At 47.5% G+C, this 22,818-nt stretch overlaps 1 protein-coding gene across 2 annotated transcripts in view; it reads right to left on the bottom strand.

Annotated features, from left to right (window-relative positions):
• PSD3 (pleckstrin and Sec7 domain containing 3) overlaps positions 1-22,818 on the bottom strand; it is a 589,734-nt gene that overhangs the window by 560,433 nt on the left and 6,483 nt on the right. Inside the window, exon 1 of one of the 2 annotated variants that reach the window (XM_069572779.1) lies at positions 21,382-21,852. The exons of the other annotated variant lie outside the window; for it this stretch is intronic. The gene's annotated coding sequence lies outside the window, so the exon portion shown is untranslated. Of the gene's footprint in view, positions 1-21,381; positions 21,853-22,818 lie in introns of those variants that run through there. 2 annotated transcript variants of the gene reach the window in all.

The raw sequence follows: 22,818 nt of genomic DNA, 5'->3' as shown, positions 1-22,818 counted from the left end.
AAACTGTGTGGAGATAAATGGAATTTGTTACAGAATATTTATGTGGTCACAAAGATGAATGCTGAAGAAAGAAAGAGAACTTCCTGACTTGACTTTTTTTAACCTCAAGCCCAAATATATGAGTCCAGTGGTATTAGTTATTCATTAACAGAGTGTTAATAGATTGAATTCATGTTATTTCTATTTTAATCTTGATTCACTTACTGGTTTTTAGTCTTAGCACTCTCAAATGACATGGCTTTTAAATAACTAAAAACCATAGCTTCTGAAGCTTGTAAATAAAATATTTTATCCTTTTGTCATGCTCAAGAAATTTTGTTATATATTGAAATTGTTCATACAACTCAACATTAAAAAAAAAAAAAACACAAAGAAGCCAATTAAAATATGGGCAAAGGACCTGAAGAGACATTGCTCCAAAGAGGATATGCAGATGGCCAACAGGCACGTGAAAAGATGCCCAACATTGTTCATCGTTAAAGAAAGGCAAATGAAAACCACGATGAGACATCGCCTCACGCCTGTCAGAATGGCCACGATCTAAAAGAACAGTGTAGGCGTTTCCCTGGTGGTCCAGGGCCTAAGAACCTGCCTGCCAGGGCAGGAGACATAAGAGATGCAGGTTCGATCCCTGGGTGGGGAAGATCCCCAGAGGAGGGCATGGCAGCCCACTCCAGTATTCTTGCCTGGAGAATCCCACGGACAGAGGGGCCATGCAGAAATCCATGGGGTCACAAAGAGTTGGACACGACTGAGTGACTTAACCCAGCACCCCACAACTACTGAATCCTTGCTCCTAGAGTCCTTTGTCCACAACAAGAGAAGTCACCGAAACGAGCATCCCAAGTACCGAAACTGGAGAGGAGCCCCCGGTCGCCCCACCTAGAGAAAGCCTACACACAGCCGTGAAGGCCCAGAACAGCCATAAATAAACAAATACAACATACTATGTTTTCAAAAGAGTACAATAAACACTGTTGAGCATGTGAGGATAGGAAACCCTCATACACTATAAGTGGGAATGTAAATTGGTGCAAAAACAGTATTTCTTAAAAAATTAAAAATATTAATAGAACTATGATCTGATTCAGCAATTCCACCACTGGGTATGCATTTGAAAAAAATGAAAACACTAATTCAAAGAGATACATGCAACCCAATGTTCATAGCAGTGTTATTTATGATAGCCAAGATATGAAAGCAACCTAAGTACTCAACAGGTGAATGGATAAAGAAGATATGAGATAGAGATAAATATATACACACACTCACAATGGAATAATATTCAGCTAGCCATAAAAAAGAATAAAACTTTGCCATTTGCAACAACATGGATAGACTTGGAAAGCTTTATGCTAAGTGAGATAAGCCAGAGGAAGAAAAATGCTGTACGGTATCACTTATATATGGAATCAAAAAAAATAAAACAAACTAGTAAATATCATAAAAAAGAAACCAGCTCACAGATAGAGAACAGGCTAGTGATGACCAGTGGGGAGAGGGAAGGGGGTAATAGAGGTAGAGGATTAAGCATAAACTATTATATATAAAATAAATAAGTTATAAGGACATAGTACACAACACAGGAATATTTTATAATAGCTATAAATTGAGTGGGTTTACCTTATGGCTCAGACAGTAAAAGAATCTGCCTTCAATGCAGGAGACCAGGTTCAGTTCCTTGGTTGGGAAGATCCTACTGAGAAGGGAATGGAAACCCACTCCAGTATTCTTGCCTGGAGAATCCCATGGACAGAGGAGCCTGACGGACCACTGTCCATGAGGTCACAGATTGTCGAACATGACTGACTAACAATCTTTTAAAATTGTGAATCACTATGCTATACCCTTGTAGCTTATTTAAATTGTACTTCAACTATACTTCAATTTTTAAAATTTGTTTTTAACTGTTTTAAAAAATATTTTTGGGGTAAAAAAGATAAATGAGTCACCAATTAAGTGTTCTCAAATGTTAATCGCAGTACCAGCACTTGTTTACTTGGGATCTTCATATAATAATCCTAGGCTTTGATGTAGACTACAGTATTAATGTGCTGTAATGTAAATATAAATTTCATTTGTATCAGAGAATTCCCTGCACAGCTACTCTGAAGTTAATGAATCTTTGCAATACATTTAAAATTTTTTAAAAAGAAATTTTGTTATAATAAAGTGAAAGTGTTAGTCATTCAGTCATGTCCAACTCTTTGTGACCTCGTGGACTGTAGCCCACCAGGCTCCTCTGTCCACGGAATTCTCCAGGCAAGAATATTAGAGTGAGTAGCCATTCCCTTCTCTAGGGGATCTTCCTGAACCAGGAACTGAACCTGGGTCTCCCGCATTGCAGGTGGATTCTTTACTGTCTGAGCCATCAGGGAATGGCTTACTAAATAAAACTCTGGGTTGAGGACAATCATAAAAATATACTCATAATCTTTCAGTTTCTGTATCATTAAATTAGTAAGACAGAGAGAAATCAATAATTTAGTGCCTACTAAAAATGAGGCAATATCTACTATTATTGTAAAGATCAGTCACTCATAAGCTAAAATCACAGATAATATCAAAAGTCATATATATATATATATATTGGCTTTTGCATAAAATGCTTGCTGGTCATTTATTTTATAAGTTATATTTTGGAGAGTCTAGTATTGAGTTACATTATTTGAGCAATAAAGTTGGGCAATAAAGAAAGTGACCTGAGAGTCTGCTGGGAACCAGAGGAGACCTGGTTTTGAGACTGAGAAAACACAGTACAGAAAAAAAAAAAAAAATGAAGACAAACAAATAACCTATGAGAATGAATAACAGGGGCAACATAATTGAGAACAGGTTTATTCTAGTCGGAATTTCCAAGTGGCACTAGGGATACAGAACCTGCCAATGCAGGAGACGTAAGAGACGTGGGTTCGATCCCTGAGTCGGGAAGATCCCCTGGTGGTGGGAAGGGCACCCCGCTGTAGTATTCTTGCCTGAAGAATCCCATGGACAGAGGAGCCTGGTGGGTACAGTCCATGGGGTCACAGAGAGTTGGACATGACTGAAGCGACTTAGCACGCACACACACAATTCTAGTCACATGCAGCTGGGATAATCAGTGTAAAATCGGTGGCCATTTTATCTGTTGGAAGAGGAAGAATTAGGGGAGAGAAGAAGAGAGCAAAGTGAAGAGCCTCCAGCCGGGCGACGTCCCTCCCTGCCCTTTCCGGTGGCAGTCGCTCCCCGTCCACTCAGCTCCCCCGGGAGGGAAGGGACTAGGTCGAGAAACAACACACCTGAATATCGGGACCGAATGTGATGTTGCTGATTCGTTCCCCAAAGATGACTCCGCTAACACAGACCCAGGTCCCCCGGGAGGGCTGCAGCCCCTCTTAGACGCAGGACACAGGACACCGCGCACTCAGAGAGAAGCGACTTGGGCGCATCCGCGGCTGTTTATGCTGCGTGCGTGAGCACTCAGCCCCTCTCCACGCTCCTCCCAGCCCCTGCGGGGTCAGGGTTCCCTGGGAGCGCGGTTCCCACACCCTGGCCCTCGTCTTCCCGCTCCGGGAGGGCGCCCACAGCCCCAGCGCCCAGCTGTGGGGTCTTGGTTCCCTTCCTTTACAGTGTCTGAGCTGGGCTTGAACAGCTCTCCCATCTCCTACCGCTTTTGACACTCGGCTTTAAAATGCTAAACCACGTGGAGGTTATTAAAAGAGAAAACTGGTGTTGTGAGGAGTCTACAAAAGCCACAGGTAACTAAAACTTAAAAAAAAAAAAAAGAAAAAAAAGTAAGCCCAAACCAAGAAATGTCCATCCTGGGTTCTCTGGTACCATTTCCTTGAATGGTGATGCCGGGAATCTGAGCTGGGTTTGAATTCCCAAGGTGGAATTTCCAGAGAACACCGCATAGCACCCTCTCCTCTGACTGCAAGAGAAGCAGTGATTTAATCTTGTGAGGAGGCGGAGGACAGTTAACTAAACCCGGTCAAGTCAGATAGGTCTACAGCGCTGCTGATTGGACAGGTTTTCTATGCAAAGGGATCCAGCCTTAAGGGGAACTGACGCCAAATCTTTTGGTCTGTTTGCAAAGGCAAAACCATTGGGAGTCGACCCATAGCAGCGAACCTCTGAGAAAAAGGTGATTTGGCTTCTTTGTCCCAGGCGTTCTGTATGTGCTGTGTTATACTTCTGAGATCACAGGAGATGGCGGGTTTCTAAAAATACAACTTTTCAAACTGCCCTGGTGGTCCAGTGGTTAGGAATCCACGTGCCAGGGCAGGGGACACAGGTTCGATCCCTGGTCGGGGACGATCTCACGTGCCTCGTGACAACAGAACCCCGGCCACGACTGCTGCCTGTGCTCCCCAGGAAGAGAAGCCGCCACAGTGGGAGCCTCGAGCCCTGGAGGGTAGCCCCACTCGCCACAGCTAGAGAAAGCCCACGCGGAGCAAAGAAGGCCCAGCAGAGCCGAAAATAAGTAAACACGTGACTAACAAATAAAATGTACAACTTTTCTTAATCGGTGTTCTCCTCAAAAGTTTAAGTCCGCGGTAATGTTTCCGTTTTTCTTGCACGTGTGTGTATTTGTGTGTGCGTGCGCTCGGTCGTGTCTCACTCTCTGTGACCCCGTGGACTGTAGCCCACCAGGCTCCTCTGTCCATGGGATTCTCCAGGCAAGAATACTGGAGTGGGTTGCCATTTTCTCCTCCAGGGGATCTTCCCGACCCAGGAATCAAACCCCCATCTCCTGCGTCTCCTGCATTGTCAGGTAGATACTTCACCACCAGAGGGAAGCCCCTTTTCTTGCATACGCAGAGTGAGATAAAGCAGATTTCAATGCCCCTGTGTAATTATCACGCTGCTGCTACTGCTAAGTCACTTCAGTCGTGTCTGACTCTGTGCGACCCCATAGACGGCAGCCCACCAGGCTCCCCTGTCCCTAGGATTCTCCAAGCAGGAACACTGGAGTAGGTAGCCATTTCCTTCTCCAATGCATGAAAATGAAAAGTGAAAGTGAAGTCGCTCAGTCGTGTCCAACTCTTAGCAACCCCATGGGCTGCAGCCCACCAGGCATCTCCATCCATGGGAGTTTCCAGGCAAGAGTGCTGGAGTGGGGAATTATCACACTGTGACACGGTAATTCAAGCAGTGGTTCTCAAAGCACAGTCTCCCTACAAGCAGCATCAGTACCACCCCGGGAACTGGAACAAGTGAGGAACGCAGATTCCCGGGAGTCCCCAGGACCCCTGACTCGGATGCCCGAGAGGTGCAGCCCACCATCTGCATGCAAGCCCCCCAGCGGATCCTAACAGAAGGCAGAGTTTAAGGAAAACCTTGTCACTGTTTGTTACAGACTGTTGTGACACCATTATAAACTAAGCAAAGGGAAACCACGGAATTGTACTTTTTGGGGTGTGGTCTCATACCAGCTATTCAGCAAGAGAGATAATTTTGTGACTATCTGTGTCCACTTGTATCTAAAACATAAATCCTGGACTCACTCCCCTGAACATGGAATTCTGAAACCATGGATTTCCTGCGGTTTGCCTTTCAGCTTCTGCAGAGACATTAGATCCCCCCCAAAACATTTGCAGCTGAGTTGCCGATGATGTGGATTATCCTAAAGGATGGGTGTCCTGAAGTTTCAGATGCTGGACGGCACTTTGTTGTCCCGAGCGGTGACTGGTGAGGGCCCTGACTCCAAAAGGAAACGTGAAGCAAAACTCAACACAGGAACAAACCAAAGGTTTTTGTTTTTGTTTTGGCGGGCTTCATGGCTTGTGGCATCTTAGTCCCCTGACCACGGATCAAACTCAGGCCCTTTACAGTGAAAGCACCGAATTCTAACCACGGTGGTGATGGTGGTGGTTGTTTAATCACTCAGTTGTGTCCAGTTCTTTGCGATCCCACGGACTGTAGCATGCCAGGCTTCTCTGTCCTTCACTGTCTCCCAGAGCTTGCTTAAACTCATGTTCATTAAGTCAGTGATGCCATCCAACCATCTCACCATCTATCGCCCCCTTGTCTTGCCTTCGATCTTTCCCAACATCAGGGTCTTTTCTAATGTGTTGGCTCTTCGTGTCAGGTGGCCAAAGTATTGGAGCTTCAGCAGGAATCCTTCCAATGAATATTCAGGGTTGATTTCCTTTAGGATCGACTGGTTTGATCTCCTTGCTGTCCAAGGGACTCTCAAGAGTCTTCGATAGCACCACAGTTTGAAAGCATCAGTTCTTCAGTCCTAACCAGTGGACTGGCAGGGAATTCTGCAGTTTTTTGTTTGGATAAAAATGGCTGGGATATTCGGGAGACTGCGAGAAGAATAACGGTGTGACGTATCATCAGCTTCTTCCCCTCCAGGTCACCCCCATTTTGAGTTAAAGCCACGTTTTATGCCACGTAAACCTTTGAAACTGTCTAGAATATGTAAAAGTGGAAGATAAGGTAAACAAAAGGGTGAGTCTTCTGATAAATGTTTCCAGCCTCACAGTGTGACTGTGGACAAGTGCTCCACGGAAAATTATCAGGTGTTCACACTCTTCTAAAAATTAATCCAAAAACAAAAAAGAAAGAAAACCAAAAGACTGTTTGAAAGTGAGAGTGTCAGTCACTCAGTCGTGTCCAACTCCTTGCAACGCCATGGACTGTTGCCCACCAGGCTCCTTTGTCCTTGGGATCCTCCAGGCAAGAGTACCAGAGTGGGCTGCCATTCCCTTCTCCAGGGGATCTTCCCGACCCAGGGATTGAACCCAGGTCTGCTGCATTGCAGGCAGATTCTTTAGCATCTAAGCTATCAGGGAAGGTGGTACGAACATAAGGGACTGTTTGGAGATGGACAAAATCAGTATTTTTACTTCCTTCAAAAACCAGTACATCGGGGTTTTAACAAGTGCTGGAAATAAACTTCACAAAGACGTGGCGCCAGTGCCCCATGACTGAGTCTTGAGGCTCTGAAACTCTCGGCCACCTCCCTGGGGGGCCAGGTGAGCTGCCTCCGATTACCTGGAAATGTCAAGGGCAGGAAGGGCCTTGGGATCCCAGCACCTCCCTCATAGGGTCTCTGCTTCCTTCTCCCTCAGGGGAAGCACAAAGATCAAATCTCACTTCACGCTTTTTTGCTACTTTTACTTCAGCTTTTGTACAACTGTGTCCTCTGTTCTTCAGAAGAGAGATGAAAAATGCAATTTTTTAGGGGTTATTTGCATTTTCCAATAAAATAGCCCATGAGCAAGAAGGGAGTAAGGGCAGAAAGCCGGGGGGTGGGGGGGAGTAGAAGAGGAAGGAAGGTTTGCTGAAATGAGAAATGAGCAAGTAACGACAGACCCCACCCAGGACCCGCAGCATGAGCAGCCTGACGCTGCAGCCCTGGCCTTCCGGAGACCATCCCCAGGCCCACAGAAGGGCTGCAGCAGGAGGCCCTCTGGACGGTTCTCAACGCCGTGTGAAGGGGTGTCCTGTGCCTTGTAGTAAGGACCACTGTTCCCAAGTGAAAATATGCACTCGTGCCTCAAAACTGTTTCATGCAGGAAGGAGTGTGGACCTCAGCCCCACGGGAGCCGGGATGCACCCAGGCAGGTGGACACGGCGGTACTGTGTGTTCATTTCCAGAAACCAAAGGGCCAGAAGCAAGAGCCGACCTGATTTTTAACACACCCTCATAAAACAGCCTTTTGTTCTGACTCTCATCAATAGCCAGTGCAGGGCAGAGAACAACCCAGGCCGTTCTCACCAACAGCGACTTCCTTCCTTCATGAGGGCAAGGCAGGGACACAAAAGTGGCAGCTTCTGAATGTGAGTGTCACATATTCGGAAGGCTTCTTGGCTCTACCATCCCCCGGGAAGAAGAGAGGAATAGAACCAAGGGATGACGATGCCTGGGCGTGTCAGTGCTGGGGACACAGCAGGAGCCTGTGACCAGCCCATCGCCCCAGCCCTGATGAGAAAAAGAACCGTGGTGACGCCTGGTTGGGAGCAGAGAGGTCGAGGAAGGGCAGCTCCATGAACCCTGGGATGGGAGGTGTCGGGGGAGGTTTGAGAAAAGAGGGCTGTCGAGGGACACAGGAAGGTGACCGTTTAGGAGGACATTGGATTTGAGGTCACAGATGACCTCTGCTGTGACAGTTCAATCACGTGGTGAAGACAGAAACCAGGATTCCAGAGGTCAGGAAGCACAGCCTAGGAGAGGGGGCAGCGATGGGAGAGACCCCCTCAGTGAAACAAGGGGGACACGTGGGAAGGAAGCAACCGAAAGGCCTATGTGAGGAGGGCGTGTGTGCACGTTTATAGGCGTGGGGGGTGGAGAGGAGTAAATGGAAGCGACAAGCAGAGCAGGGAGCGGCTGCAACACGGCCCCAGGAACGGCGGGAGACAGCAGCAACCATTAGGAAGAATGAGAACAGCCGGCTTTGGAGGGACGTGAAGAATCCCTTCTCCTCTAAAGTAGGAGGGAGAGTGAGACAGCCACGGGGGCGTGGACAAGAGGAAACTGGAGGCACACAGAGGCCCCCCAGCTTCTGCAAAAAGAAATGTCCACAAGCTGAGAGATGGGGAATCACTCTGGCTTGTCCATGAGTTACCGCGACTGTTATGCTAACTAAGATGGGCTGTGTGCAGCCTATCAGACGTACACTGAACACCTGTTTTAATTATTAGAGAAAAGGGCACATGAGCAGAAGTGAAGAATGCCCTCGTTAAAAACGAAAATTAAATGTGGTTCCTCCCGGGACACCAGGGCTGTTCCTCCTTTGGTGCCAAGGCCCCCTTCCCAGGTGCCAAGGCCACGCTGACTCCCTGTGATGTGCTGGTCTGTGGGGGTTTTGGGGGTTTTTTTGCTTGTTTTTGTCTTGTTTTACATTGAAGAACTGTATCCCTGACTTGTTTAATGGTCTTTGTTCTGACAAGACATAAAACTGAGCAACTGCGGGAAGTGGGCTTCTGGGCTAGCCCTCAGTTTGGTGCAAGTAAAACTCTTTTCTGGTCCTGTTCTTGATTGTTTATTGACTATTTTCATTGATAACTTCTGAGTGGCCAGGGAGCAGGTTTCTCCTGCTCATGGGGACAGGAACAGGAGGAAACGGAGTTTACCCAACAAGTCCCAGAGACGCTATGGAAACTGGTTCTCATCTAACACGTCTCCCTTCAGTCACTGCATTTCCTGGTAAAATGGGGCTTAACACAAGGAGAAGGGTGCTGCTCAGGCAGTGGCAGAGTGATAGTCACAAGCCCCACTTTTTCTAGAAGAGAAACTGTGGCTGACTGCGGCCTTCGGCCTGAACACAGGACGGGTTTGTCTCAGCTGCTCTCACAGGGACAAAGGGACATCCCTCAGGCGAGGTGGTGATTGTCTTCATTCCTGGACTTTTTCAGCAAGAACTGCCGAGGAGGAGCCTCGTCACAGCCTCACCATGGGTGTCCCTGGTCTGCAGGCTTGGCTCGGAAGGTGCAGGGCCACAGTTCAGCTCTGTCAAGGAACGAATTCCTGGCTTCTGCCCAGGCAAGAGGAAAACACTGCCAATCTCAGTCTGTGAGTCCGTGGAAATAGTGTCAGCAGAGCCCCAGGTAACAGGTGACAGCTTTCTGGTACTTTCCACCCCATGCAGAAAACAGCAAGCTCCCAGAAGCCAGGGCTTTATTAGAAATAGGAAATATTCAGGGACTTCCTGGGTGGTCCAGTGATTAAGAATGCACCTTCCAATGCAGGGGATGTGGGTTCGACCCCTGGTCCGGGAACTAAGATCCCATACGAGACAGGGCAACTAAGCCCCACACCTAAAGAGAAGCCGGCACGCTGCAAGGAAAGAGCCGACGTGCTGCAGCTGAGACCTACAGCCCAATAAATCTTTTTTAAAAAAGAAAGGAAAAATTCAGCTGACCTTATAGACACTGATACAACACGTGTGACTATCCTCTATAAAATGTTAAGCCTAAAATGTACATTATCCCAGAAGAGTTGAGTACATAAATACTAGCCTAGAACACTGATTATGTTTCCATCAGGCAAAGAGCGGTGTTTAAGTTTGGGTCCACAGGTGAGCTGGCTTTACTTCTTAGCTAAGAAGTAATACACTCAATTACAAGCCAGCCAATTCTTCTTTACCAAAAATATACTGAGAGAGGAAAAACTGTTCACTAACTCAGGCATAACCAACACGAGCTGATACAGAGCAAGATTTAAAGAAACTTGAATATCTCAAATATCTGGGTATATTTATGTAGTAAGAGAACTAGAATTCAAGTTCAACACGTCTGATGCTGGGATAAGACTCAGCCTTTCCTTGAAGTCAGAAATTACCTAAGACACATTGTACACACAGAACAACCTCACTTGCCAAGAAAGCTCGTTGTTTCAGCTGTCATGCTTTTAATTACTTCCTTATTCTAATTTTAAGGACAGTATCTGTTTCCTAACTATCCCAGGAATCTAAATTCTAGGAGACAGTTATTTTTCTTCCTGAGTGTTCTCTTCCTTGTAGCTAGCCATGGTTTTTTCTTTCTTTTTTTTCCTCTTCTGCTAGCCATAAGGAGGAGAGCACTTTCCTCTGTCTTCCTTTTGTTCCGTCATAAAAGAGTTGCCCTGGCAATGGAGTTACTAACTCCTTTTGAATGTCTTGCTTTCTTATTTCCAAATTGTATGTTGCATTGAATGATTCCCTATTCCCTTCCTTAACCTTCCGGCTTTTAGTCCAAAGACCCTAAGAGACTTCTTTTTAACTTTTGCAGTTTCATTGAGATGTAATTGACATACCATATACATTTAATAGGGCTGCTCATGTGGCATTAGTGATAGAGAATCCGCCTGCCAATTCAGGAGACAGAGGAGACCTGGGTTTGATCCCTGGGTCAGGAGGATCTCCTGGAGGAGGGCACGGTAATCCACTCCAGGATTGCCTGGAGCTTTAGAGGGCCTTCATGTTTGCCATCATCTCCTACACAGACCTCTCAGCATCTGTATTGCCAGCTTTGGCGGCTGTTTCAGCCCAAAGAACCGGGTGAGTTCACGTCACTCATGAGCGCCCTTGAAGTACACGTGGCGCCAGCCAAACGGTGTGAGTCACAGTCTGCTCTTTTGTAACTGCTGCAAAACATGAAGTTTGTAAAATATATATATATATATGTATATGAAACGCTGCAGCATCTTCTCTTACTGAACTAGATCACAGAACTCAGGGAGCAGGCAGGGAAGCCTGTCTTGAGTGGGCCTTTCGGAGGTTAGTGCAAAAGTCCATGTTCCAGTTGGACCACAGGCTTCCCAGGAGCATATGTAGGGAGAGACCAAACCACTTAAGAGGCCAGAAGGTGCGGACTGTCACCACCTCGGTGCTTGTTTGTTTGTTCCTATGAAGAGCTACTGCCTTACTCAGGTGCTTTAAAAGAAGCCAACTGAAGACCTCACGTAGCCGACAAGGACCTGCTGTATGGCACAGGGAACTCTGCTCAGTGTCCTGGGGCAGCCTGGGTGGGAGGGCAGTTTGGGAGAGAACAGATACAGGTGTATATATGGCTGAGTCTTTTTGCTGTCCACCTGAAACTATCACAATATTGTGAATCAGCGATACTCCAATACAAAATGAAAAGGTTTCTTTTTTTTACGAAGACCGCATATGAATCTCAAAGCAATTCAGTTTTTAAGGGAAAAATACAAAATAACCTAATCACTTTGCAAATGATACAGGACCTTACCTAAAGCCAAAAAATATCTAAAATGACTTTAGAAAGGCAGAAAGGATGAAGGAAAAGACAAAGGAGCAGAAGAGGGTGAACAAAAAAGAGACAAGAAGAGGCACAGCGTCAGAAAAGGAAGCGAAACTGGAGGAACAGTTGGACAACGCAGTACAGGAGAGTGATTAGAAGCGCACCTTCTGCACTGGAGAAAAATAAGACGATGATTTTCTATACCTACTTTCAAGTTCACTGCCTGATCAAATGCTGTAGTTTTTTTTTTTTTTTATCTCACTGAGTCACAATTGTATGTAAAATCATTAAATGTGCATCACAGATGAGAGCATTTTTAGAGTAAATTTTTCAAATGTGTTTCATTTTTATTGGATTTTGCTTTGGTAGAAGTATAAACATGATTCGTATAATAATAATGAAAATCAGTGTGATCTGAATAAGGGAATCAAAGCAACATAAGAGGTTCCCTTTGAGTTGGACACAGATCTCCTGAATTGAAAAACATACATAAATGTATAATTAAGGAAATTCTCAAACATATCCAAAGGCGGAGAGAACGGTAAAATAACTCCATGGGACTCGTGGCCTGACCTCGACAGTGATCTCATTGCAGCCCTCCCCCACTAACACACACACACACACTCACACTCACTTACACACACTCTCACACACACACATAGACACACACACGCCTCCTCTCACAGGGACAGCCTGGATGAGCAGCTGATGTGTTTATGTGTGTAGATAGAGTTCCTAGTGGAGAGACCTACACTCTAGCTGAACTGAAATGTTTTACAGTGTTGCTACAAGAAGAATGAGCCCAAAGCCCAGCAATACCAGCTCATTCAGCACTCTGGCAGAAATGCAATTTTCCATGCCAGACCCACTGGATCAGTCTTTGTGGTAAGGGTTAGTATTCCGTGTTTTCCCACATTCTCCAGGTGACTCTGAGGCACTCACACTCTGAGGAGCAATCGTGCTCCACGCTCAGGCCTGTCTGACTCTGTGTGACCCCATGGACTGTAGCCCTCTAGGCTGCTCTGTCCATGGGATTCTCCAGGCAAGAACACTGGGGTGGGTTGCCATTTCCTTCTCCAGGGGATTTTTCTGGACCCAAAGACTAAACCTGAATATTCTGCATTAGCAGGCGAATCCTTTACCACTGAGCCACCTGGAAAGCCCTTGAGAAGCTATGTTTGCAAGCAAATCCCACACGTTAGGTCATGTCACCTGTAAACACTTCAATATGCATTTCTAGGTGATATCACTGCAACTAACAGAAATAAGAATAATTCCTGAGAGCATCCAACCATGACTAGGGTACTTACGGGTCCTGATGGGCCCAGGTCAGTCCAGTTGACACTTGTTGTCTGGGAATAATTATTAAAATCACCCCTTTTCACCCTCAAAGTGCCCCATTTAGGATGACCCACGTTCTACTTACTGTACTCACCCTCAGTCTAAATTTCACAGACTTGCTATAAGATTCTTGGGTTCATTTGCTTCCTTTTGTTTTGTTTTAAAGGTGCTTTTGAAATTTTAAAATTATGTAAAACATCGCATGTTTCCAAAGTAAAGATTCATTTTTGTTCCCTCCACCCTAATCCCCCGCTCCCCAAAGGTAAGCATTTTTTTTTATTAGTTTTATTTATTCTTCACTTGTTTCTTTTTGAAACTCTAGGTGAACCCATATACTGTTTTACCAGGTCTTTCTCTTCAACACTGTTCCATAGCTCAGGGTTCTGGGTACCGTTCCTCCAGGGGGATGTGTACAGACCATTCGCATCCCTTTTGCAGCTACAGGGTGACCCTTTGTATGGAAGGAACAGCAACCAACTCCTACTGACCAACATCTGGATTTTTTACCATCTCTTGCCATTTCAAATAAGGCAGCAAGAAGCAGCCATGTACATGCTGTCATTTTGTAATGATGCCAGCGTATCTTTGACATCCATTCCTAGAGATGGGGCTGCCAGATCAAAGGAAGAAGGCATACCTAATTTTTCCAGACATTGTGAAACACCCCAGGGGTGTCGGCAGTTGGCATCTCCACCAGCACCGGATAAGCAGGCCTGTTTCCCCGCTGCCTTCTCTACGGGACATAGTGTCTGTCTTTGGGATATTTACTTATCTGTAAGATGTGGTATTTCCATGCAGTTTGCTTGTTTGTCTTATTTACGTATAATGTATACACAGAAGGTGTAGCTATCAGAAACACGGAGATGGTGAATTTTCACGAAATGAGCACACCCTTGTGATTAGCACGCTGACGAAGAAATAGAAAACTTGACTAGCACTGTGGAAACCCCCTCCTGCTGACTTATTGAATTACAAACTGCATCTCTGTTACTTTGAGCAAGGGTAAGCTTTCCTTCATATATTTGAAGGCCATCTGTAATTTTTTCTGTGAAATTTTCTGTTTATATATGTTACTATTTTCCTACCAAACAGACCTCTGTAGGATTCATCGGAAACCCACAAAGCTTTCAAGAAAAGTGTGGCAGCAGAAGATAACATCAACGGGGCGAGAAAAGGGTAGAAACGTAAAATAAAAAGACCTTTGGACCCACAAGCAAGAAGCAGGATGGGAAGACCACTCAGCTGTAAACATGACTACACTTTAATCCCAGGGAGGAATTACGGGCTTAGAGGGCAGAATAAAGAGCTGTCAGGAGCTGCTTCTAGAGACATGGGCCTGAGAGCTAATCAAGGACCCAGCGGCATGTGCAGGGTTTAGAATGGCTGTGCGTCTCCTGTGACCCCCTTTCGAGTGGGAGCATCTACAGAGGTTATCCCATGCTGCCCCACGATTGAGAGCTGCACAGCAGAGGGCAGGTAAGTCCTGTCTAGTCTGCAAGATTGAGAGGAACGTTATACAAGGAACTGTGTGTGAAGAAATGCCCTTGAGAAGTCTCAGCTGCACCTAAGCTTGATTTATTTATTTTTAAGTACTTGTTTATGTGTTTGGCCCTGCTGGGTCTTCATGGCAGCGCGCAGGACCTTTGGTCTTTGTTGCACCAAGCAGGATCTTGAGCTGTGGCATGCAACAGCTTAGTTCCAGCATGTGGGATCTAGTTCTCTGACCACAGGTCCCCTGTATCGGGAGCTCAGAGTCTTAGCCACTGGACCTCCAAGGAAGTCCTAGGCTTGATTTGAATAACTTGATCCTGAACCTCAAGCCTGAGCCTGATATCTTATTGCACAAAATTTGGGGGTGTCCTGAGGGGCGGGGGCTGAATGCATTTTGCATAAGGAGGGCATGTGGGTGACCGCAACCAGAGGGCAAACTGTGGCCTTGTGTATTTTCCAAAAATGGCCACTATGACACTCCTGACCCGCACATGCCCTTGCAGAACTTTTTAGCCCTCCCAGTCAAGAGATGGAGGCTCGATCTCCTCCCCTTGAACCTGAGTGGAACTTGATTACTGTCTTAATGAATGGCAGGCGTGACACAGGATGACTTCCAAGGCAAGGTCATCATAGGCAACATAATTTCCTCCTGTCTCTCCCTCTCAGGACACTAGCTTTTGGAGCCCTGTGCCACCTGGGAGAAGTCTGAGACACCCATGCTATGAGAAAGCACAAGCTTCCTCAGTCAAAAGCAGAGATGGCGTGATGGACAGCCCCCAGACATTCCACACACTGCTGACCCCACCGGACAGTGTCAGCCAGAGCTACTCAGCTGAGCCACTCCAAGTTCCTGATTCACAAAACCCATGAGAAATGCTACTCAAGAGCCTTTGTTTTGAGATGCTAAGTTTCAGAGTTAATTATCACATAGCACTAGAAAGCTGGAGAAGAACTGACTCATTGGAAAAGACCCTGATGCTGGGAAAAACTGAAGGCAGGAGGAGAAGGGGACGACAGAGGATGAGATAGTTGGATGGCATCACTGACTTGATGGACAGGAGTTTGAGTGAACTCCGGCAGTTGGTGATGGACAGGGAGGCCTGGTGTGCTGCGGGCCATGGGGTCGCAAAGAGTCAGACATGACTGAGCGACTGAACTGGCTGACTGAGAGAGCTGGAAGAGATTTTGATCCCTGTTCAAAAAGTAAGAAAAAATCGAATCCTCTACTACATTTAAACTAAACTAAATCAAAATAAAACAGCCTCAGGAATGGTGGCTGAAAAAAAAAGTTTTAGAAATGTATTCTGGAACACAAGAGATGTTGGTTGACTTAATATACATCATCTGTAATTTAAAGTTACCTGACTGCCTCACACTCCAATTTACAACTGTGAGACATAATGCCTGAATTTGCTAGTCAGCATTTGTTTAACTGACATGAAATTTTAATCATTCCCATAAAATTAAGCTAGGCTTAAAAAAAAAGTCAATTGAGGATGACCAAGAATGAGAACAACAGTTCTCAACAATGAGAACAATCTCTAATGACAAGGAGCACTTGGAGAGTTTGGGCGGCAGAGTGGTGGGGCCTGCCTTGAGCTTCACAGCGGCCCCCCAGGCTGCCGTGTGGAAAATTCAGGGGGAGGGGGTTTGTGACGGGGCAGAGAGCAATCCCCCACCTACAGAGGTCCAGGTGGGAAACCCCCGCACTTGGACCAAGGGGTCAGATTCTGGCAGAGTTGACTAGCTGCTGCTGCTAAGTTGCTTCAGTCTGTGCGACCCCATAGACGGCAGCCCACCAAGCTCCCCCATCCCTGGAATTCTCCAGGCAAGAACACGGGAGTGGGGTGCATTGCCTTCTCCAAGAGCTGACCAGACTTCCTGGAAAATGGTATGCGGGGTGGAGAGAAAAAGAAGAGTCAAGAAAGACGCTGAGGCTTTTGGAAGCATGGAGGACTGTAGATGGAGAAGATTCAAGGGGAGAGCTTGGAGCGCGTGGTGTGAGTCACTAGAGGTGACGAGGGCGCTGAGCTGCATCTCTCGAGCTATTAATGCGATGGAGCCCATTTCCCAGGACCGCTTCCCCAGGTTCCCGGGTGGGTCACCGACGGTCTGTGCTGAGTCTGGCAGGTGCAGATGAGGCAGCATCTGGGGTCTGGACGGGCCCTGCTGCACCGTGGACACCGGGCACCCAGGCAGGAGGCAGCCCCTCCCCACCCCACCACCCTCCCCTCCCTGCTCTGCCGACGGGGCTCAGGTGCCTGCAGCTCTTCAGCAGGCCCTCCTGCGGTCCAGGTTGGAGGCCCTGAGAGACAGACATGGCCGCAGTTTGTCCAGCTCGCTCCCACTCCAGGTTCTGCCCTTCTTCCCAAGCGCTGGTACAGCATCCACGGGCTCCCCTACCACCACCCCGGGTGCAAAGCCAGCAGCTCTTCACAGATGCTTCAATAGCTCCCATCACTCGTAGTGGTTCTGCCCTTCTGATGAGACTCTGATATAGCACCCAAGTGAGGTACCGAGTAGGTGCTGGCTGTGAGTCTCAAGTTCAAGGGAAATGGTCCCAGATGGGTGTTAAATTGGGAAATTGTTGCCATGTGACTGGTATTTAAAGCCATGAGCCTGGGTTAGATCACCCAAAGAGAGCTTTCATGTAGGAGAGGAGGTCCAACACTCTGGGAGCTCCATGGTACAGAGGTAGGGGCAGGAGGGAACAGCTAAGGAGACCGAGAGCTACCATTGAGACAGAAGGAAACCCTGAGCACTCATGGTTTAAGGCGAAGGAGGAACGTCAGGAGGAGGCTGAGTTCGACCGAGTCAGCTGAGATGAGTTTGGAGACGGGACTGGCGTGCCTGAAGGTATTATTATTGACATTGTCCAGAGGGGTTTGCGGAAGTGGATGAGTGAAGTCTGATCACAGCAGGTTCAAGAGGGAACGGGGTGAGAGAAAGTGGAGAAAACTCTTGAGAAATTTCTTCATGAAAGAGGGCAGAAAAATAATGAGGGAAGAAATAACATAGATTAAAGGTTGTGTTTTTTTGAAGATGGGAGAAACAAAGCTTGCTTGCTTTCCGGTGGGAATGACCCAGTAGAGAAGGGGCTTGACTGCTGGAGGCGGGTCTTGAGAAGTGATGGTGATGTTGATGGGGCTAGTTCCCGGGGAGGCCGCTGGCCCCAGGACCCTGGACACCTGGAAAAGGGGCAGGAACGCAGGGTTAGCGGCTTCTTGACCAGATGTGTGCGCGGGGTCTGCATGGTCCCTTCTGATGACCCACTTTCTCAGTGAGCAGACCCAAAGCCATCAGCTGAGACTGAACATGGGGGAAAGATGCCAGGGGGTTCTAGAGAGAAAAGGGCACGGCAGGTCTCTGTAGGCAGCAGGAGAGCGCATGGACCCCAGGGATATACAGGATGTTCTCCAGGCAGCCTCGAGGCCCACCCAGGGATGCTGGTCATGAACACGGAGTGAGAGGGTGTGATGAGAGTGTGCAGGAGCCACACTCAGCTGTGCAGTCGCGGAGCAGAGAAAATGAGGGCAGGGAGGGCGGGAGGGGGCGGACCTGTGGCCTTGCTGACTGAGAAGAATGAAGAAGAGACGCCCAGGTGAGGGCCAGGGTATCCCCAAGACAGTGACTGTACCAACTGGCGGCAGAACTTTAACTGGGCGAAGAGGGAAGATGGGGCATGGGGGTGGAGAACAGGTGGCCGAGTCCGTGGAGTGAAGGTCCCACTGGGATCAGAGCATTGTTGGGCTCAATGTGCTGGGCGGGTCGACAGGGATGGAGATGAGAAGTGGGAGGCAGGTGATGGAGGCCAGGGGAGGTGAGGACGGGGAGGAGAGCGGCTGGCCGAGCGTGGAGGACAGGATTACGGGGAACAGGAATGAGAGGACCCAAGGGCCAGGGCACAGCAAGGATCACGGACGGGGGCCCTGAAATCAACAGCAGGTAACAAGCAAAAAAGTGCTGAAAGGAGCGATAGTGATCGGGAGCTCAAAGGATCCCAAAAGGAAGGGTCGTGAGTGTCGTGAGCCCCTCCCCGCCTCTGCTGGGGGAGGGGGCCCTGCTGCACAGGGTGGGACACAGGACCCTCGCAGGGACAGAGGAGAGGGTGCTCTGCTAGCCACACACCCTCACAGCTGGGGCGACAGATACAAACGAGGGGAAAGGAACACTGAGACGAGTCTTGAGAGCCTCGCGGCACAGGCTGGCCGTCTGTGGGCGCGAGGAGGAGGCAGGCTTTGGTGGGGCTCTGCCATGACTGCTTATGGAATCTGGATTCATCTCTGGGTGCCACTCATGTGAGTGAAAAGAGGGAGACAGAACAGGAGATTTCCTAGGGTGACCTTTAGTCCATAATATGAGGTTTTGTGGGCCTCCCAGGTGGCGCTAGTGGTAGAGAACCCAGCTGCCAATGCAGCAGACATGAGACACAGGTTTGACTCTTGGGTTGGGAAGATCCCCTGGAGGAGGGCATGGCAACCCTCTCCAGTACTCTCGCCTGGAAAATCCCCATGGACAGAGGAGCCTGGCGGGCTGCAGTCCATGGTGTGGCAAAGAGTCTGACGTGACTGAAGCGATTTAGCACACGGGCACGCATGAGGTTCTATCCCATTTGCCCGAGTGCCACAGCACCTTCAGGTCACCATAGCCATGCCCAGCTCACCCAGGCCCCAGACACACAATATGAGCAGACCAGCCCTTACGACCCCTTCCTTCCCACCAGCCCCTTCTGTCGGAACTCGTCACCAGCTTTGCTTCTCTGCTTGCCTTGATCCTCAGAGCCACGCACCTCTCGTCTTACTGGGGTCTTAACGCTCAGGAAGGGCTTCCCTGGTGACTCAGCTGGTAAAGAATCTGCCTGTAATGCAGGAGACCTGGGTTCGATCCCTGGGTGGGGAAGATCCCCTGGAGAAGGGCATGGCAACCCACTCCAGTATTCTTGCCTAGAGAATCCCCATGGACAGAAGCGCCTGGTGGGCTATAGTCCATGGGGTTGCAAAGAGTCAGACACGACTGAGCAACTAAGCACAGCCTGGTAACGCTCTAGATTCTGGTTCCCAGTCTCCATCTCCATCTCAGCCCTCCAGGATCAAGGTCAGGGCTACCTCCAAAAGCCTGGCGTCTCCCATGGTCCGGACCCTCTCCACCACCACTTGGCCGAGACTGACCTAGTGACAGGCGCCTCACATGTCTCTGCTTGCACAGGGCAAGAAGCATTTTCTGCCCTCTCTCTACACAGACAGCTCCCTACCCACCCCCCCCCCCCCCACACACACACACACACAAAGTGGAAGGGTCTTGGACGGGGGTGGCTCTTCTAAATATCCTGAGATACCGAGCGTGGTGCTGGGGCAGCATGAGCTCAGCCCTCAAGGCGGCGTCTTTCCTCCACTGCACATGTCCTTTCCCTCAAACCCGCTCCTCGCGCAAAGCAGTGCTTCTTCAGCCTGCAATTCAGCCAAGTTGCAAGAGGGTCACGGGCCTTCTCAGGTCCAGCTAAGGACGGACCTCTTAAAGGATTCCATGGGCCCTCTGAGGGTTTCCTAACTTGTCCAGGATCCTTTCCATGGAATTTTATTTCTTCCGTTCCAAAGACAAAGAGAGAGTTTCCAGAAAGCAGATGCCATCTGCCTCCATTTCAGGGAAGAGAAATCCCCAGGACAAAGAAGGGGAAAGTCCCATTTCATGACAAAGACCTCTTCCTGGGACCCTTGTCTTTTCAGTTCATACCCCCATATCCCACAGCCTCCCCTCCTGCAAGATGTGTCCTCGGAATTCCACTGCTCTGCTCTGCTCATACCCTGCCCGTGTGTCTGCCTGAGACTGTGGAATCAGGCCGCAAGTTGACCATCTCAGTTTCTAACTCAACCACATGTAATCAGTGTTACTGACACATTCTGATACTTATTCTTCTCAGGAACACATAGGTTAACACAAGTGGCATGCTTTCCAATCTTTTTTTTTGTTCCTAATTATTTACGGGCTATGCATTTTGTGTAGTCATCGGCTGTCTTTAAAGGCAGCGCTGACATTTCCCGTGGCTGGCGACTGCTCTGCACAGCAGCTGGTTATCTGATCTGTCTGGTTAACAAGTTCCTCTTTGACATTTAATAAACTGCAGTGATTTCACATTTAGTTATTTCCCCCACGCGCTTAATGAGGGCAAAGAACCATATAAAGGCCATCTTGGACGACAATTACAGAGGCAATTTGTTATGGATAAGCAGAAAGTAAAAAGTTATCTTTTTTGCTAGGCTTTTTTTTTTTTTTAATTTACATTTTCAACTTTTCTTTGGAAATACATGATCTCATTCTAACATTTTTGCTGTTTACGTATTTGTCATCAACTGCTTTGGTTATGGTTTTATCTCTTCAATGATAAAGACGTTGTTAAATAGAGGGCAAAAAGCAAAGTTTTCTTGCTTTCTTTTTTATAGAACTGGAGCTCCTTAAATCACAATAGACTTGAGTTTTCCAATAAACTCTTCCCTCAGTGAATGTTCATGGGAGCTCTACACATTCAATCGGTTGACATTTCAGAACATACTGAAAGAAAAGCATAATTCAAGGTCATCAGTTTGCCTAGATCCTCAAACACCAAGTCTCTGGCAATTTGATTTTATGCTAGAAGAGATTTAGATGGTAAAGCCAAACATATCTTTCTGACTCCTCTTCTTCCAAAGGAAAACATACCCCAAAGCAGCCCAGCAAAACACCCCAAATAACAGGCCCCAACACGTGAGGATTCTTATTTTCCCACAGTCACAGTTATAGAAAGGATAAAACTTTTCAAAGGCTCAAACGTTCCTTCCTAAAAGCGTGTTCTCACTGGTGTTTTGCCTCACAGGAAAGTTTCAATCCTAAGCACCGACTTACCAGGCTTGCATCTGGCCAGCGCCTCGGAGAGGCTCCACTTTGCTCTGAGGTTGTGTCTGACGCTTAATGCATAAAATTCAGCCAGTTCCTCTGCCTGGTATTATGACTGGGTTTACCCCTGTGGCTCCATGACAGGCCGGAACCCCAATCCCTTCTTTCTGCAAAGTCTTCAAATGACTTTCTCCCTCATTCTCCTCTTCTTCACCGCAGGCCACGATGAAAACCACACAATTACTGTTTATTTGTGCAGGAAACGGTGTCAAACGTACATGTGTCAAGCAAAGTAGGCGTCATCGATCGCAAAAGGAAGTAGAAGCTTCCTCAAGTAGTTGCAGTAACTCCGCAGCGCTTTGCCTGTATTTGTCAAAGGAGTAAGCTTTTTCAAAAACGAGAATGACATGCAAGTGTGGGCAGGAGCACTCCTGCCAGCCGAGGGAAAACAGCCGGAGGGTAACCAGACCCGGCGGCTCTGACAATTAATCCAGCGACAGGAAGTGCGCTGGTTTGGCTAACGCTGGAGAAACAGTGGCCTCTGATGGAGCCCAGATGTCACACTGATTATACATGGTGTGGAAACTGGTGGCTTATTCTGACAGTCACTCAAGGGAACATACGGAATGAGAGGGCCCCAACTGAAAAGCCATCTCAGGCCTAATTATTTCACTTTTGTAAACTCCAAAAGCACCATTCTGTTCTTATCCTCTTCTGTTCTTATTCCCCAGTGTTACCTTCGTCCTCGCAGACACTTTAACATTGTAAACGTACTCTAATGAGGTTTAACTTTTAAACAATCAGTATTGACACGTGAATTTTTGTTTTCCTAATGGTCTGACATTCTCTACAGTGATATCATAAGCAAAAGATATAACAGGGTTTATTCTGACAACCTCTATTTGAAAAATATCTTACAACTGGGGGGAAAAAAACAAACAAAAAACTTCCATCTCTCCCCAAAGCAGATTTGCCCATTTGCCACATAAAATAGGCAGATGGTGAGTGGTAGTAAAAAACTCAGGTTCTTCCAATCCTTACTATGTTCATTTATTTTCCTTTATGCCATTTTTACAAATGTGAGCACAGCCAGGAAATTAGTAACAAGCTAATCCAAAAGAAAACCAGAGAGGCTGCCCCCGACCCTTTCAGACCTGGCATTTCCTGGGGCTTGGGGAACTTTCTGTTTAGAGAACTCAGACCCTCCACCAGGCAGAGCCCAGCGTGTCACCTGTGATAAGGTCGAGTGAAATCCACAACAGACGCTGAAGGGACAAAGGCAGTGGAATAGTAGGCAGGAGAAGAAATATTTGAGGAGCGTTCCCTGAACTTTGCGTAGCATGCCTTTGGTGGAAAACAACACACAGGTAAATGAAAATAAATTCAAAGATAAGAACAAACGAAGGCTCCGCTTGTCGGAAACTTACCTGTTAAAGATGATTCCTG

The sequence above is a fragment of the Ovis canadensis genome, chromosome 26, assembly GCF_042477335.2.
Source record: "Ovis canadensis isolate MfBH-ARS-UI-01 breed Bighorn chromosome 26, ARS-UI_OviCan_v2, whole genome shotgun sequence".
Classification (NCBI taxonomy): Eukaryota; Metazoa; Chordata; class Mammalia; order Artiodactyla; family Bovidae; genus Ovis; species Ovis canadensis.
The sequence above is the reverse complement of the archived record's forward strand: the minus strand, read 5'-3'. Positions and strand labels throughout refer to the sequence as shown.